At 40.9% G+C, this 19,146-nt stretch overlaps 2 pseudogenes; both read left to right on the forward strand.

Annotated features, from left to right (window-relative positions):
• The first annotated feature begins 10,862 nt into the window (after positions 1–10,862).
• LOC150040326 (ubiquitin-conjugating enzyme E2 T pseudogene) lies at positions 10,863–11,517 on the forward strand (annotated as a pseudogene).
• Positions 11,518–11,735: 218 nt separating this feature from the next.
• On the forward strand, positions 11,736–12,742 carry LOC150040327 (microtubule-associated protein RP/EB family member 1 pseudogene; annotated as a pseudogene).
• The last annotated feature ends 6,404 nt before the right edge of the window (positions 12,743–19,146 follow it).

Genomic DNA, 19,146 nt, shown 5'->3' on the forward strand with positions numbered 1-19,146 from the left:
GAGAGAGAAAGAAACTTAGAAGTAAAAATGATTGATGACAATGGACACTGACCACTTCTCCATAATTCCCCTAAATGTGAACGGGCTGAACAATCCAATCAAAAGACACAGAGCAGCAGACTGGATTGAGAAACACCACCCATCCATATGTTGCCTCCAAGAGACCCACCTCACTGCCAAAGACAGAAACAAATTCCAAGTGAAAGGATGGAAACGAATTTTCCACTCCAATTTACCATGCAAAAAAGCAGGAGTAGCAATCTTAATCTCCAACAAAATTAACTTCTCAGTAAAATTAGTACATAAAGATGTAGACTGCCACTACATATTAGTAAAGGATACAATCCATACCCACAATATTACAGTTATAAACATTTACTCCCCCAACACAGGAGCACCCAAATACGTCAAACAAACTCTCTTAAAATTACAGAACATGATAGACTCAAACGCAAGCATAGTGGGAGACCCCAGTACACCACTCTCAACGAACAACAGGTCAACTCAACAAAAGTTAAGCAAAGACACCCTCGACTTAAATGACACCATAGCCCAGCTGGGCTTAACAGATATACACAGAGTCTTCCACCCAAGAGCAAAACTTTTTACACCATTCTCAGAAGCACCTGGAACACACTCCAAAATAGATCATATAATAGTTCATACAGAAAACTTAAGCAGATACAAGAGGACTGATAGAATCCCATGCATTCTATCTGACCACTGTGGAGTCAGACTAGTTCTGAACAATGCAGTCAAAGTCAAAAAAACATTCAAACACTTGGAAGGTGTACAATGTACTTCTGAATAACTCCTGGGTTACAGATCAGATCAGAGAAGAAATTAAAAACTGCCTTGAATGTAATGACAATCAAGAGACATCACAAAGGAACTTATGCGACATAGCGAAGGCAGTTCTAAGAGGCAAATTTATCGCACTAGGAGCACACATTAAAAAGACAGAAGAAGAACATGTAAATAACCTAAAAAAGAAACTGAAACACCTAGAGGAGCAAGAAAAGGTTAATTCTAAAGCAACTGGCAGGACAGAAATAGCAAAAATAAAATCAGAAATATCAGAGATTGAAATAAGATCTACTATATGCAAAATTAATAAATCAAAAAGTTGGTTCTTCAAAAGAGTCACAAAATAGACAGACCCCTGACAAGATGAATCAAAAAAAAGGAGAGGGGAGACTCAAATAAACAAGATGACAGACCTCACGGGAACAATTACAACTGATATCCAAGAAATTCAGTCCATTATGAATAAATACTACCGGGCCTATATTCAAGGAAACAAGAAAATCTAGTAGAAATGGATGCTTTCTTAAATAAATATAGGCTACCCACATTGAACAATGAAGAGGTTAAACAAATTGAACCAACCAATCTCTTACAATGAAATTGTGGAAGCAATCAGAGAAATGCCAACGAAAAAGAGTCCAGGTCCAGATATTTTCACTGCGGAATTCTACAAGATGTTTAAAGATGAAGTAACACCTACACCCTTGAAACTCTTCCGGGAAATAGAAGCAGAAAGAGCAATACCAAACTAACACCTATACCCTTGAAACTCTTCCGGGAAATAGAAGCAGAAAGAGCAATACCAAACTAACACCTATACCCTTGAAACTCTTCCGGGAAATAGAAGCAGAAAGAGCAATACCAAACTCATTTTATGAAGCTAATATTACACTCATCCCCAAACCAAGGAAAGACACAATGAAAAAAAAGAAAAAGAAAACTACAGACCTATCTCTCTAATGAACGCAGACGCAAAATTCCTTAATAAAATACTAGCCAATAGAATCCAGAAACAAATCTGATATATTTCATATATGCCTAATTGGTTATTTGAAATTGGATAGAGAAGGGGAGAGTTCAAGATAAGTGGGGGGAGGGTGGGAGGGAAATGGGGACCATGTCATGAAAAAGGGTATCAATGTTTGGAAAGTTATGCATCTTCTATCTGATGAATATAATGTGATCCTTCTATTAATCGCAATAAAATTATTTTTAAGAAATTGAGAAACAAATTTTAAAAAGTATGCTCAATGATCAAGTAGGCTTCATCCCACAGATGCAAGGCTGGTTTAACATTCACAAAGCAATGAATGTAATACATCACATCAATAAAGCTAAAGATAAGAATCATATGATAATTTCTCTGGACGCGGAGAAGGCATTTGACAAAATACAACATCCATTCATGTTGAAAGCACTAGAAAAAAATAGGAATAAGAGGTACATTCCTTAAAATAATTAAAGCCATGGGTGACAAACCTACAGCCAGTATTATACTAAATGGTGAAAGACTGGAACCATTTACCTTAAAATCAGGAAGTAGACAGGGATGCGCACTCTCTCCACTTCTCTTCAAGATAGTGCTGGAACCCTTAGCCAGAGCAATAAGGCAAGAAAAGGACACCAAAGGGATCCACATAGGGAAAGAAGAAATTAAACTATCCCTATTCGCAGATGACATGATGATCCTCTACTCGAGTGACGCAACAAACTCCACTCCCAAGCTCCTAGAATTTGTAAACTACTTTATCAAAGTGGCAGGATACAAAATTAACCTTCAGAACTCAGTAGCCTTCTTGTACACCAACAATACACAAACAGAAGGCCAAATCAAGAAAATGATCTCACTCTCAGTAGCCCCCAAAAGAATAAAATACTTAGGAATAAACTTAACCAAGGATGTAAAGGAATTATTTAATGAAAACTATAAAAGCCTAATGAAAGAAATTAAAGAGGACACTAGGAAATGGAAAGACATCCCATGCTCATGGCTAGGGAGAACCAACATAGTGATAATGGCCATACTGCCAAAATTGATATACAAATTCAATGCATTCCCCATCAAAATCCCAAAGACATTCTTTACTGAAATAGAAGATATAATCCAAAGATTCATATGGAACAAGAAAAGACCTACAATAGCCAAAACAATTCTAGGCAAAAAGAGCAATGCTGGTGGTATTACAATGCCAGACTTCAAACTCTACTATAGAGCTATGGTATTTGCAAAAAACAGACCAGATCAGTGGAACAGAATAGAAGGTCTAGAAACAGAACCACATACCTATAGTCAACTTGTATTTGACAAAGGAGCCAAAGATATACCAATTATTGGTGCTGGCAAAACTGGGCAGCCACATGCAGAAAACTAAAATATGACCCTAGCCTTTCGCCATGCACAAGCATTAACTCAAAGTGAATCAAAGACCTCAACTTCAGACTGGAAACCGTGAAATTGTTACATGATAGCGTAGGAGAGACACTGGAACTCGTAGGCACAGGCAACAGATTCCTGAACAGAATCCCAGGGTCACAGCAGATTGGAGAGAGACTCGATAAATGGGACCACCTGAAAATAAAAAGTTTCTGCACAGATAAAAGCATAGTCACAAAAGTAGAGAGACAGGCAACCAACTGGGAAAAGATATTCACCAATAATACATCTGACAAATGCTTAATATCCAGTATCTACAGGGAACTCAAGAAACTAATCCCCCCCCCCACAAACCCAACAAACCATTCACTAAATGGGCAAGGGAACTAAAGAGAGACTTATCAGAAGAAGAGATTGAAACGGCAGAAAAACATATGAGAAAATGTTCATCACCATGGTCATAAAGGAAATGCAAATGAAAACAAGCCTAGGATACCACCTTACCCCAACAAGAATGGCAAGATTTTGAAGTCAGACAATGACAGTTGCTGGCGGGTTGTGGAGAAAAAGGAACCCTACTGCACTGCTGGTGGGAATGTAAACTAGTTCAGCTACTCTGGAAAGCAGTGTAGAGGTTTCCTGAAGAACTGAAAATTGATCTTCCCTATGATCCCGCCATACCACTTCTGGGTGTCTACCCTGAACATCATAACCCAAGATATGATAAGGACACCTGCTCAGCTATGTTCATCTCTGCACTATTCACAATAGCCAGGCGATGGAAACATCCAGATGCCCTACTGCAGATGAATGGATACAGAAAATGTAGTAGATATAGATATAGATATAGATATAGATATGTACACAATGGAATTCTACATAGCCAACTGACAAGATAAAATAATGGCATTTGCAGGGAAGTGGATGAATCTAGAGCGAATCATGTTGAGTGAGACAAGTCAAAACCAAAGGAACAAAAGGCGCATGGTATCCTTAATATGTGGCTATTAGATCCAAAGAGTACAAGAGTGAGGACTCAATATTTGCATACCCAATGCTATGGCCATGGTATTGGAAATATAAACACAACTACCTAGACATAAAAACCTATGAGTCCATAGACATAATGTTTTATGACATAAATTAATATGTATCTCTGATATATAAACCCTTAGACTAATTTTGATTATGTTCTAAAATCTAAGTGCCAGTGATTGTATCATAGAGATTCCCATCTTCGATACCTGTTTGTTAAACATGTCATTTGTAATAAGCTGTAAAAATCAATGTTAATAAATTCTTTAATTTTAAAAAAATGACAATGTAAAAATAGAACTATGATCCTGCTATACCACTTGGGTTTGGATTCAAAGAAAATAAAATCTCTATATCAAACTGAAAAAAAAAAGACACAGAACATCAGATTGGCATAAGAAACAAGGCCCAGCTGGGAGTCTGGCCTACTGGTACAGTGTCCAGCATGCACAAAGACGCAGGTTCGGTTTCTCGGTACAACATACATGGGGAAAAAAAAGTCAGAGGTGGTGCTAAGGATCAAGTGGTAGAGCTCTAGCCTTGAGAAAGTCCAGGGCCAGTGCTCAGGTCTGACTGGCAAAAAGAAAAGAACAACAAAAAAAACAGAAAGCAAGCAAGCAAGCAGGCAGGCCCCGAAACGCAGTAGGAGCCCACATCAAAAAGACAGAAGAAGCTCATGTAAACAACCCTAAAGGAGAAATTGGCGCGCCAAGAGGAGCAAGAAAGAGTTAATTCTGAAACAACTAGAGGACAGAAATATCGGAAATATCAGAAATTGAAATGAAGTCTCCTATACATAAAATTAATAAATCAAAAAGTTGTTTCTTTGAAAGAGACAACAAAATTGACAGACCTCTGGCAAGATTAATCAAGAAAAGGAGAGCAGAGACTCAAATAAACAGGATTAGAGACCCTAAGGGAACAATCACGACTGACACTCAAGAAATTCAGTCCATTCTGAGTAAGTACTTCCAGGGCCTATATTCAAAGAAACAGAAAAATTTAGCAGAAATGGATAGTTTCTAAACCAAATCTAGTCTACCCACATCGAACCAAGAAGAGATAAGCCGACTGAACAGACCAGTTTCATACAATGAGATAGCGGAAGCAAGGTTTTGCTACGGAATTCTACAAGACTTTTCAGGAAGAATTAATACCTACACTCCTGAAACTCTTCTGAGAAACAGAAGCAGAAAGAGCCATACCAAGATCATTTTATGAAGCTAATTTCACACTTATCCCCAAACCAGGGAAAGACACAACAACAACAAAAGAGAGAACTACAGATCAATCTCTCTAATGAACACAGATGCAAAGCTCCTCAATAACATACTAGCCAACAGGATCCAGAAACAAATTTTAAAAATTATACACTATGATCAAGTAGGCTTTATCCCACAGATGCAAGGCTGGCCTAGCAGTAGCAAATCAATTAATGTAATACATCATATCAAGAGAGGTGAGGTTAAGAACTGTAGGATAATTTCTCAGGATGCTTAGAAAGCATTTGACATAACACAATGTCCATTCATGTTCCAAGCAATGGAAAAAGTAGGCATAGGAGGTGCATCCCTTAAAATAATTAAAGCCATATGCAACAAAATCCTATAGCCAGCATCATACTAAATACATGGAAAAAGATTAGAACCATTTACCTTAAAGTCAGGAGTTAGTCAGGGATGCCCTCTCTGTCTACTTCTCTTCAATATAGTGCTGGAATCCTTAGCCAGAGCAATAAAGCAAGAGAAGTACATCAAAGGGATCAACATAGGGAAAGAAAGAAATCAAACTATCCCTATTTGCACATGACACGATCCTATACCTGAGCGACTCTAAAACTCCACTCCCAAAGTCCTAGATCTAATCAATCACTTTAGCAAAGTGGCAGGATACAAAATCAACCTGCAAAAGTCAGTAGCCTTTTCTGTATGCCAACAATACACAACCAGAAGGAGATGATCCCATTTGCAATAGTCCTCAAGGAGTAAAATGTTTAGGAATTAACGTAACCAAACATGTAAAGGAATAATTTAATGAAAACTAAAAAAAGCCTAAGGAAAGTAATTAAAGTGGGTACCAAGACATCCCATGCTCATGGGAAGGGAGAACCAATATAGTGAAAATGGGCATACTGCCAAAATTGATCTACAAATTCCATGCAATTCCCATCAAAATCCCAAAGACATTCTTTACTGAAATAGCAGGTGTCGTCCAAAGGTTCATGTGGAACAACAAGAGGCCTAGGATAGCCAAAATCAATTCTAGGCAAAAAGAGCAATGCAGGTGGTAATACAATACCAGACTCAAACTCTATTATAGAGCCATAAATAAAGAACGAACATGGTATTGGCACACACACACATTAAAAAAAAAATAGACCAGGGGCCGGGAGTTTGGCCTAGTGGTTAAAGTGCTTGCCTAGCATGCATGAAGACCCAGGTTCGATTCCTCAGTACCACATATAGAAAAAAAGCCAGAAGTGGTGCTAAGGTTCAAGTGGTAGAGCGCTAGCCTTGAGAAAGTCCAAGAATAGTGCTCAGGCCCTGAGCTCAAGCCCAGGACTGGCAAAAAAAAATAGACCAGAAGATCACTGGAACAGAATAGAAGATCCAGAAATGAAACCACATACCTATCACCAACTTATTTTCAAAAAAAGAGCCATAGATATACAGTGGAACAAACACAGCTTGTTCAATTTGTGGTGCTGGGAAAATTGGACAGAAAACTAACAACTGATCCTAGCCTTTCGCCATGCACAAGCACTAACTCAAAATGGATCAAAGACCCCAATATCAGACCTGAAACCCTGAAACTGCTACACGATAGAGTAGGAGAGACACTGGAACTCATAGATACAGGCAAAAAAACTTCCTGAACAGAGAGTCCTAGGATCAAATCAGATTGGACAGAGATTCCACAAACGGGACTACCTAAAAATAAAAAGTTTCTGCACAGATAAAAGCATAGCTACTAAAGAAGAGAGACAGCCAACCAAATGGGAAAAAAATATTTACCAATAATACATAAGACAAATGCTTAACATCCAGAATCTACTGGGAACCGCCCCCCCCACCAAGCCCAACAAATGAATCACTAAATGGGGAAGGGGACTAAAGAGAGACTTATCCAAAGAAGAGGTTAAAATGGCAGAAAAACATATGAGAAAAATATGCTCATCATCCATGGTCATAGAGGAAATGCAAGTAAAACCAACCCTAAGATATCACCTTACCCCAATGAGAAAGAGAGACCCTACTACAGTGCTGGTGGGAATGTAAACTCGTTCACCCACTCTGGATGGCAGTTAGGGGTGGAGGTTTCTTTAAAAACTGAAACTAGACCTTCCCTACGATCCCGCCATACCACTCCTGGGCATCTACCCTGAGCATCATAACCTGGGATATGATGCTCAGCCATGTTCATCACTGCACTGTCCACAATAGCCAAGCATTGGAAACAACCCAGGTGCTCTATTGCAGATGAATGGATACAAAACTTGTGGTAGATGTATACAATGGAATTCTACATAGCCAACAGACGAGATAAAATAGTGCCATTCGCTGGGAAGTGGATAAAATTAGAGCAAATCATGTTGAGTGAGATAAGGAATAAAGGGCACATGGTATCCTTAATATGTGGATATTAGATCCAAACAGTACAAGAGTGATACTCAGTATTTAGGTACCCAAGGTTATGGCCATGGTCTTGGAGATATAACTACACAGTCATAAAAATATATGTCTATAGCCATAATGTTATATTATATAGATTAATATGTATCTGTGACATACAAACCCTCAGCTTAATTTGAAATATGTTCTAAATTCTATGTGCCAGGGATTGTATATAGAATACTTGTTTGTTAAGCATGACATTTGAAAGACGATGTAAAAATCAAGGTTAATAGTATCTTTTTAAAAAAAAGAACATAAAAAATTTTTTTAAAAAAGGAATGCCCACAATAAACTCATTATGGTGCAAAGGAATTGCTTGAAGTAAAGTCAGAGAATATTTACCTTTTAACTTACTTATATTTATTTATGTATTGTGGGCGGTTGAGAGTTCAAACTGGGACCTGGCAGCTGTTCCTCAAGAGTCTTTTAACTCAAGCCTGGTATTCTAACACTTTGAGCCACAGCTCCACTGACAGTTTATGAGTGGTTAATGGGAGATGGGAGACTCAGCAGGGATTTTCTGCTCTTACCCAGAGAGTTTTCAGCTCTCACCTCTGGAGATGTAAGGGTTTCAGGAACAAGCCACTTGGGTTTGTTTACTTCACAGAAATAAAAGCAAAACATGGGAGTGGATCAAGATTTAAGACCTTAGGTGTTTTAACTTTTGCTTGGCATGACCATGGATTGTTTAATGGTTTAAATGTCTGTGGTTTTTGTTGTTGTTGTTGTTCCCAGGACACTGAATTGACCTTAGCAGGTCACTCAGGAGGTTACTGCCCTGGCTCAGGATCTTTAGACCTGAGGTTCACTCTTAATATGTTGCAGGTTTCCTTCTTGTTGTTGTTTTTTCCATCCTGAATTTCAAAGTCTTGCGGCACTGAGCTGTTCCAGAGCTCTTTGTGCTCAAGGCTTGCTTTGTACCGTAAGATCCACAGCATTACTTCTGGATAGCTTGTTGGTTCACCGAGATAAGTCTCATAGACTTTCCCTACCAGGCTAGCTTGGAAGCATAAGCCTCAGATGTCAGCCTCCTGGGTAGCCTGGATCACAGGCCTGAGGCACTGACACTGGCAGATTGGAGAGGATCACAAAAATTTTCTTCCAAGGCTGGCACGGAATCTCTTGTCTTCTGACATCAGCCTACTAAGTAACTAGGATGAGAGTTTGGGGCCATCAATCCCTGCGCAAAATCACCCTCCTAAAGATGAAATGTACTGGGGGGTTTCTTACTCTGTTTAATTTGAACTCTTTCCCATCGCGTAAAGAGACAACCAGTTACTTGGGAAAAACAAGTATCGAAGTACTGGCTTAGAGAACGCCAAACGTTTGTGGCATTTATGGAAATACTTGAAGGGCACTGTGGAGTCTGTAAGGAAAACCAAAGTGCTAGGCCAGGGCAGCAGAATGTTCATATGCACTTGAGTTTCCACTTGGCTTTATCTATCTTCTCTCATTTTATTAGGCATAACTAAAGAATTGCAGGCTGCCAGATCCACGAAGGTACCTTGTGCTTTTTGCAACTTATTTTATATGCCAATGGGTATGTCGATCATTACACAAAACCATACTATGTCCTGACAGTGAAAATGAGGTGGGGTAGAAAGCAGCTCTCCTAAAAAGAGCCTGGAGGGCAGGACATTGAGTTACTTACTAGTCATCTGCTAGATCAACTTGGGCTTGCTTAAGGATCTGTGATCTCACTCTCTTTCTGACTTGGAAGTAGGGTCCAGGAATTGGAGGGCTGTGAGACCACTCACAACAGAATCTGGTTTTAAAAGTATATTGAGCAACGAAGGAACCAATGCATAGAGAATACATCCTAAGTACGGGATCTCAGAGTGCAACCCCCATGTGTGAAAGCAGGCAGATTTTAAAGCCTTCAGGCCCAAGCTCTTTTCTTTTAAAGATATTGTGTAAGGTCAGCAACCATCCTGGGGGGTAGGGGGGTTACAGCTATAGATTCCATGTTTCTATATCTATAGGGTAATAGGTGCATTTCACACGTAGCAGGATGCATCGGGTCATGGTCATGTACATGAGTGATAGTTGTCTCAAGATATAGACTTCATCTGGTTAAACAGAGGGCAGGGGGAAGGGTAGGTCTGGGAAAACAGAGGCAGTGGGAAGGGATGTAAGCCACAGCTCCTTATTCCCACAATTCCATTACAACACTACATTTCCTACACTACAACTCTGCAGTAATGCATGTTCCACTTTCCACCTTACAACCCCTCTATGTTGGATCAGACACCTCTGTTCTATGCCTCCCCTCCATTGTGGGCTGAAGAGAAGGACCTTATTTGCTTTCACCAGCCCCCAGGTCACGGTGAAGATGTGTGGAGACTGATGCATGAGAGCCTGGGAACCTAGCAGAGACCAAAGGAGGCTAGATCAGGGCATTTCAGGAGGTGATCCACAGGAAGGGAGGTGACTTCTGAGACTGGGGTACCTCTCACTGCCTGCTTTCAGTTATGCCAGTCCTCTGGGTTTTGCAGGTGGTGGGCAGAGACTTCCTTTCTAGGGAAACCCCACCAAGTGGGGGGTCCTATGTGTAGCTCTGCATGCAGGGAAGGGGCCATGTTCCTGGGCTGATCTAACCTTCTAGCCTGTTGAGAGTTACAGACGGGTGCTGAGTCTCCCTGGATACTTCCTGCTGCCAAGGGGCATCCCCATGCGGTCATTTAAGGGTTGAAGGCAGATACATGTCACCTACTCTATAAGAAGGCAGCACTGGCCCTTCCATGGTGATGAACAGGAAACCATACTTTGGATGAACTCTGCAAGAAATCTTACAAGGCAGGAGCTTAGCAGTAAGAATACATAGTCACACAAAAAGTGGTTCAGGGCAGAGAATTAAAACTGGGGAGCTGGTCTCCAGCCAGGGTCACCCGCTGCTGGGGTACGGTGAGCTTGCACAGTCCATCTCAAGCATCTATTGGTGTAAAGTATGTGGCTCATTTTACTTGGGAATCATGCAGAGAGCCTCCTGGATGAAAAGAGAACTTCAGATACTAGCCACAGATCCTCCCCCAGGCATCACATGCTAGCAGGAAAAGGACCAAATGGGTGATCTTCAAGCATGTAGAAACCAATACACCTTATGAGAAAGGTATTTTCAACCTGGAAGTTACTATTCCTGAGAGGTACCCATTTGAACCTCCACAAATTTGATTTCTGACTCCTATCTATCATCCAAACATTGACTCTGCTGGAAGGATCTGTCTAGATGTTCTCAAATTGCCACCCAACAGTGCTTGAGACCATCCCTCAATATTGCTGTTGTATTGACCTCTATCCAGCTGCTCATATCAGAACCTAACCCTGATGACCCACTCATGGCTGATATTTCCTCAGAATTTAAATATAACAAGCCGGTTTTCCTCAAGAATGCCAGGCAGTGGACAGAGAAACATGCAAGGCAGAAACAGAGCAGCCATGGAAAAGAGGTGCTTGATGATTTACGAAAGACTAATGGCTCTGAAGTATATAACTCACTACAAAAAAAGGAAGGCCGGGCAACTAGGAGGCATAGAAAAGAAATTTCACTCTCATGATCAGGAAGTTTTTCTTGATCCATCTTGGTTAATACATTCCTTGGACAAGGTCTCATTCACCTGCTTCTCTTGACTGTTTTTCTTTGTATTTGGTAACAGTATAATTTTTGTATTTTATCAAAATTACTATACGTATTCTGATCTACAATGATTCTCTTGAGTTTGTTTTATTTATCTTGTGAACACTTTTTAACCTGAAAAATTATCACTCAAACAAACAAAAAAAAAAACACAAAAAACTTGGATGACCTGGGGCCCAGGGTGTGAACGCGGTTCCACCGAGAGGTGAAGATGGCAGTGAATGTGTACTCAACTTCCATAAGCAGTGATGACCCAAGTCAACAGGTTACGCTGGCCTGGATCAATGAGTTTCTACAAATGAACCTGGCAAAGACTGAACAGTTGTGCCAGGTGTCATCTACTCTCTGTTTATGGACACGCTATTCCCTGGCTCTATTGCCTCGAAGAAAGTGAAATTCCAAGCTATGATAGAACATGAATATAACCATAAATTCAAAATACTCCAAGCAGGTTTTAAGAGAATGGGTGTTGACAAAACAATTCCTGTGGATTAGTGAGTAAAAGGAAAGCTGCAGGCCAATTTTGAATTTGTCAAGTGGTTCAAAAAATTTTTTCATGCAAACCATGATGGAGAAGACCATGATCCTGTAGCTGCTGGACACGCTGGGGAAACTGCACTGGCGCCTACCCTTGTTGCTTCAGCCCTGAACAAACCCAAGAAACCTCTTGGCTCTTGCAGACCATCTCCCCTGAGCCCCAGTTTGACACACGGAGCTGCTGCTTCAGCTAAGTCTGGCCCAACAGTAGTGTGAATGAATCCTGGTGTGGAGAACAGGGATGATGAAGCAGCCAGATGGATGCAACGGGTCAAAGGATTGAGACTGACCGTTGAAGATTAGGAGAAAGGGAGAGATTTCTGCCTCGGAAAGCTAAGCAACACGGAGTTGATTTGCCAGGAGAGTGAGAGGGGAAATGACCCTGAGTTGCAGAGGATTGCAGACATTCCCTATGCCATGGATGATGGCTTTGCAATACCTGATGAAGGGGGCCCACAGGGAGCACAGGAAGACTCACTAACAGCCTGGACCAGCAGATTATCGTGGAATTCTTCACTCCAAAATCATGTGCTTAACTGTGGAATGCTCTCTTCTGTGATTCCTAGAGGACTACTGGGTTCTTTTCAGAAGGAAAAAATATCTCTTCTTGAAGATGCTCTTGGCCAAATTTCACTGGTTTTGTTAGAAGTTTGGCATAGCAGAAGCAGTATTCACATCTAGTCGGCTCACCTGGGAACAGAGCGGCTGATCATGGGACTCAGCGTGTGGATACTGGTCACCACGATTGCTGAAGAAGGTGTTTGGGGTTAAAACTGAGGTGGCGCCCTCAATGGAGACATGTGAAGACTGAACTGAATTTTAAGCTAGTGTGGAATCTTGGACAAGAACTTTTTAGTAAGTAAATGCCTTAGGAGTATTTAAAATGAGCTTCCATCTTTCAAAAGAGAAAGTGTAACATGATGGGAGATACAGTGTCTGACTTGTGTCTGGAACTGAGACATTTGGAGCCTGCTGTCTCAGACCTTACATGGCTGCTTAAATCCTCACAGGACCTCACCTTCTGCCACAAAGTGAAGATGTCTGGGTAGGACACCCAGAACAGTGCGAAGGCAAACTGTCATGAGTCTAAGGCTCACATTAAGTTCCTGTCCCATAGGAAGAAAGACAGGTCTGACCTGAGCATAGGACAGGCAGGCTTTGGTATTTTTTGTTTCTTTCTCTCTCCCCCCCTTCTTTCTCTCTTTCTCTCTCCCCCCTTCTCTCTCTCTTTCTTTCTTTCTCTCTCTTTCTTTCTTTCTCTCTTTCTTTCTTTTTTTCTTTCTTTCTTTCTTTCTCTCTCTCTTTCTTCCTTTCTTTCTTTCTTTCTTTCTTTCTTTCTTTCTTTCTTTCTTTCTTTCTTTCTTTCTTCCTTTCTGTGTGTATGTTAGATTTCCGAGCTGAGGTTAGTTAAGAAAGAGCAGGCTACAGTGACTTGATTTAGGATGTGACACCATGCCCTCTTACTCTTCTCGGTGATTCCTCTATGTGGGAACTAGTTTTGTCTCCAGGCTCCGAGGTGCACATTGCAGGGATGGCTTGTCGAGGGTGTGGAGTTTTAACCCAGGGTCTGGGCATTGTCCTTGCACTCTTTAGCTCAAGGTGAGTGCTGTATGACTTGAACCACAGTTTGACTTCCAGCATCCTCCTGGTTAACTGGATAAGAGTCTCAGAGGGCCACTTCTGCTGGGGCTCCCTTTGAAACAGAGCCCTGGCTCAAATGAGCCTTTGCCCCTTTTACTTCCAGTTGAAGCAACTAGGAGATTAATGTGTAATAGAAATAGGGTTTATGCAGGTCTTAGCTGGAAGAACTTGTTAAGAACGGGAGTTATATTTGTCCATACACATTGAGCTATTTATCCCTCTGTGGGCCTGACTTAGCTGCAGAGGGTAAAATCTGCAATGGCATGCTCCAAATGGGAAGTGGTCATCCAAGGAAGTATAGGGAGACTTTTGGCATCAAAAGAGAAACAGAAGAGTCAGAGGGCCTACAGGGCTGTTTCTCTCCATACATCTAGGGGTCCGGGGAGAGCAGTGTGGTTGGATGCAGGGTCAAGAGTGGGAAATCAGAAAAATGAAGTAGGGAGACCCTTCAGCAGTTAGGGTCCTGGCAGCAGAGATCAGGATATAAATTCATCCTCAGAAAGAGAACAGAAGGGAAGCTAGCGATCCCAGCCAAGGAACCTCTCTGGGCTATAGGCCTCAAGCTGTGAGGTTAGACCCACAGGCAGCTGCTAGGAGAACATTCTGGCAGAAAACTGTTTATTAGAAGTACCCGAAGTGCTAACCCACATGTGGTATAGCTCTGTAGAGTCTACACACATGCACAGCAGGGCAGGGAGGAGGACTGGCCATGTTGCATGGGGTTGTGTCCTCAGACCTCAGCAATCCCCAGCTCCAAATGAAGCATGGTGGGGAAATCCGGGATGTGATCCCAGAGGAAAGGAGGTTACTGAAGAGGCTGGGGCATCTCCCACTAATCCCATTACCAAGAGGAGCGTCTGGGCTACCCAAGTGTTGGGTGGAGACTTCTAGGGAAGGACACCTGTGGCTCTGCATGGAAAAGAAGGGGAAAGGGGACCTGTGTGCAGCTTTGCACTGAGACAATGGGCCGTTTTCCTGGATGCATGCATCTCTCAGGATTTCAAACCTTTGAGACTACTGTCCAAGAACAAACAACTTTAACTTGTGTGGAAGGATTTGTACTTGAATGAAGCAGAAGACCAACACTATGGATTGATTGAAATAGACTTACTCATAATCTAAGGAGCCCAGATCTCTTGAGTACCTACATAAGTGGTAGGATAATTACAGCAATCATTGTGTAAGAATCAGTAAAAAAGAGAAAAAGGAAAGAAAAGAAAAAGAAAGAGAACAAAAGAAAGAAGAAAAGGAATGAGTATGGGCCCTAGACTTACAGAACCAACACTATATGAGTGGACAGGATGCAGAATCATTCATAGGGAAGACCACGTGAAGAGTTAGGGTGAGAACGTTGCTTTGTCCAAATGGCAGTGAGGCCCCTACAAGGAATCAAGCACTTTCAAATTTCTGAGACTGCACCCACTGCACCAGGACATCTCATGGCTACCTTTGTAAATTAATGCGCTTAATTCGGTAAACCTCCATCAAACCTTGCTTTGGGTGTTAGATGTGTGCAAATTCCCCATATACAAGGTCATGACTTTTTGTAGTATTGAAATGTCTCCACATGTTCAGATTACTCTTTATTTTATGTAAATGGAAGCAGCATGAGGAAAAATCCAAAGCCACTGTTCTTTTATTTCATTTTCTTTGGAAAACAGAATGCCACCAACATGTCTCAGTGATGGGTAGCATGCTTGCCCATATAATGAAGAAAGGCTTGCATACATGCTATTTTCCTTGTTTTAAAGGCCAATCAAATGCTTTTAAGTTACAGATGGGATGGGTATGTGACAATCAGGAGCTCTTTGCAACAGGCAAATCCTCTGATTCTTGAAAAATCTCTCAGTCTAGCCAGCTACCCATGACTCACACCAATTGCATTGAAAAGCCCAAGAGGACAATAATTTCCAATCCCTAAGGACCCTGGGGAGACAGTTTTCAGTCACCCTGGCATAAAAGTCTGTTACACCCCTTTTCCAGAATAACCCACAGAAAGCCTCTGTGAAGGCATGTTGCATGTCCTAAGGACCAAGCCAATCAAGCAAGCAAAAAAGCAGAGCAGGCTCAAGGTCCAGAGTTCTAACCCTGAAATCTATTTCTGATAAATAAATACTGAACAGTTTGGAGGGGTTTGAGTAAGAGAAAGCAGGAGAAAAACAGGGGAGGGAGTCACAACGTCCAACAAGAATTCTACATATGTAAATGTAACCCCTCCGTACATCACCCTGACACAAAATTAAATTTAAAGCAAAAGACTGAAGAATCATCGAAGAGATCAGAATAGAAATCCAACAGTTTATGAAATTTAACAGTAAGGAGCACACAAAATACCAACTCCTTTGGGACACAGCAAAGGCAGTACTCAGAGGAAATTTATAGTGCTGAGTGCCTTCAACAACAAGTTGGAAAAATTGCAAACCAACAAGTTAATGTCTCACCTTAAGCTCCTGGAAAAAGAGCAACAAACCAACCCTAATCCCAGTAGAAGAAAGCAAATTATTAAAATCAAAGCAGAATTAAATGAATTGGAATCCAAAAAAACTATAGAAAGAATCAACAAAACAAGGAGTTGGTTCTTTGAAAGAATTAACAAAACTGACAAGCCCTTAGCAAATCTTACCAAAAAAAAGAAGAGAGCATATCAAAATAAACAAAATCGCAGACGAAAATGGTAATATCACGACAGAAATTACCAAGATCCAGAATATCATGAGGGAATACTTCTCAAACATTTACGCCAACAAATTTGAGAATCTAGATGGTATGGATGAATTCCTAGCCAATATTAACATACCCACACTGAACCAAGAAGAACTAAGCCAACTCAACAGGCCTATTTCAAGCTCTGAGAACTTCCACCTAAGATAAGCCCAGGGCCAGATGGATTCACAGCTGAATTCTATAAGGTCTTCAAAGCAGAGCTCACACCACTACTCCTCAAGCTCTTCAACGAAATTGAAAATGAAGGTTCCTTATCAAACTCATTCTATGAAGCCAGTATAACCCTCATCCCCAAACCAGACAGAGATTCATCAAAGAAAGAGAACTATAGACCTATTTCTTTGATGAACATCGATGCAAAACTTCTCAACAAATTACTGGCCAACTGTCTACAACAACTCATCAAAAAATTATACACTATGATCAAACTGGATTCATCACAGGGAGGCAAAGCTGATTCAACATACGCAAATCAATTAAGATAATTCAACACATCAACAGGAGCAAGGACAAAAATCACATGATTGTCTCAATAGATGCCGAAAAGGCATTTGACAAGATCCAACACCCCTTTACGTTAAAAGCTCTGGAGAAACTAGGAATCCATGGAACATTCCTCAATGTAATAAAGGCTGTGGATGAGAAACCTACTGCTAGTATTACACTTAATGGTGAAAATCTAAAGCCATTCCCTCTAAAATCAGGAACGAGACAAGGATGCCCACTCTCTCCACTACTCTTTAACATAGTACTAGAATTCCTAGCTAGTGCAATAAGGCAAGAAGCAAGCATAAAGGGGATCCAAGTAGGGAAAGGGGAAATCAAACTATCCCTCTTTGCAGATGACATGATTCTGTAGTTAAAGAATCCTACAGACTCTACTCCCAAGCTCCTTGAGCTGATTCAAAACTTTGGAAGAGTAGCAGGCTATAAAATCAACCCTCAAAAATCAACTGCCTTCCTTTACACCAACAGTGAGAGGAACCAGGCAATAATCAGGAAAGAAACTCCTTTCACAATAGCCTCAAAGACCAAAGACTTAAAGAGAGTCTTCTCTGAAGAAGAAACAAAAATGGCCTATAGACACATGAAGAAATGCACAACATCTCTGGTCATAAAAGAAATGCAAATCAAAACAAGTCTAAGATTCCACCCCACTCCAGTTAGAATGGCCAGGATCAGGAAAACGAATGACAACAGATGCTGGAGGGGATGTGGCCAGGAGGGATCACTACTACACTGTTGGTGGGAGTGCAAACTCGTTCAACCACTATGGAAAGCAGTGTGGCAGTGCCTCAAAAGGCTAAACATAGAACTCCCCTATGACCCAGCAATTCCACTACTTGGCATTTACCCAACCATCCAGAAACAAGGGCATACTCAATCCGCTAGCACAACAATGTTCATTGCAGCACTATTCACCATAGCAAAGATATGGAACCAACCTAGATGTCCCTCAGTTGATGAGTGGATCAACAAGTTGTGGTATTTGTACACAATGGAATTCTATGTTGCTGTCAGAAAGAATGACATCGCCCCATTTGTTAGGAAATGGAAAGACTTAGAAAAAATCATATTAAGTGAAGTAAGCCAGACTCAAAGGAACTTACGCTCAATGGTTTCCCTCATTCGTCATAATCAGTAGAAACCTTGGGCTCTACTAGCAGAGATCTGCAATAGAGCAAAATCTTGATTCATAAGGCCATATAGTATGAAGCTAATTGAAAGGACCTCCAGGATATTGAAACAAAAGCCATATAATGAATGATTGTTTTCCTTAATGTACTATGTTGTCTCTCATCTCCTTTGCTGTCCCTTGGTTATCTCATATTGGTATAGTATCTCACTTTGTTATCTGATATATTGAATTTATTTGTATTTGGTTATTTGAAATTTGATAGGGAAGGGGGGAAAGCCAAGACGGGTGGGGGGTGTGGGGGGGAGGGAAATGCGTACCAAGACATGTGAAAGGGTATCAATGTATGTGAATTAATGCACCTTCTATCTGGCAAATATCATGTAACCCTATTACTAATTACAATAAAAAAAAATTTAAAAAGACTGAAGAAGTGTACCATCTGAGGGGTATTTGGAAAGCATGGCCAGAAATGGTACACACACACACACACACACACACACACACACACACGTATATAAGGACACACAGATACAGATAGACACATACAAACACACACACACGCGCGCGCGCGCGCACACACACACACACACACACACACACACACACAAGTGGATACTGACAAGTATCCACATGGCTGTGTGGACATTCTTTTGAGAGACATGTTTTTCTCCTTTGTATTTTAGAAGTTTTAGGAATGATGATATTTTTGATACAACAAAAAAGAGCTTTGGGAGCTGTTTATTCTTATGTTTTGTCATATGTCAATAGAGCCAGGTTTTGACAAAGTACAAAGACAAAATGTAAACAGTAAAAACTTCTGGATTTTATTTTTGGACTACTAAACATGAAAAGACAAAAAAACTCAAGAAACAAATCCCTGCCTCCTTCCCAATCCTTGTTTTCCATTCACAGCCTATTCTTCCCAATGTTCTTGACTCCACCAATGTAAAACTTGTCCTTTGTGCTCATTTGAAAACTACAGTGAAAGTCCTCTAGACTCTTTTTCACTTGTGTTGTTTTGGGTGGATTTTTTTCTCTCTCTTTGGTTTCTTGCATGTGGTTCTAATTGTTGCTCATGCTG

The sequence above is a fragment of the Megascapheus bottae genome, chromosome Y, assembly GCF_031878675.1.
Source record: "Megascapheus bottae isolate mThoBot1 chromosome Y, mThoBot2.hap1, whole genome shotgun sequence".
NCBI classification, from domain to species: domain Eukaryota; kingdom Metazoa; phylum Chordata; class Mammalia; order Rodentia; family Geomyidae; genus Megascapheus; species Megascapheus bottae.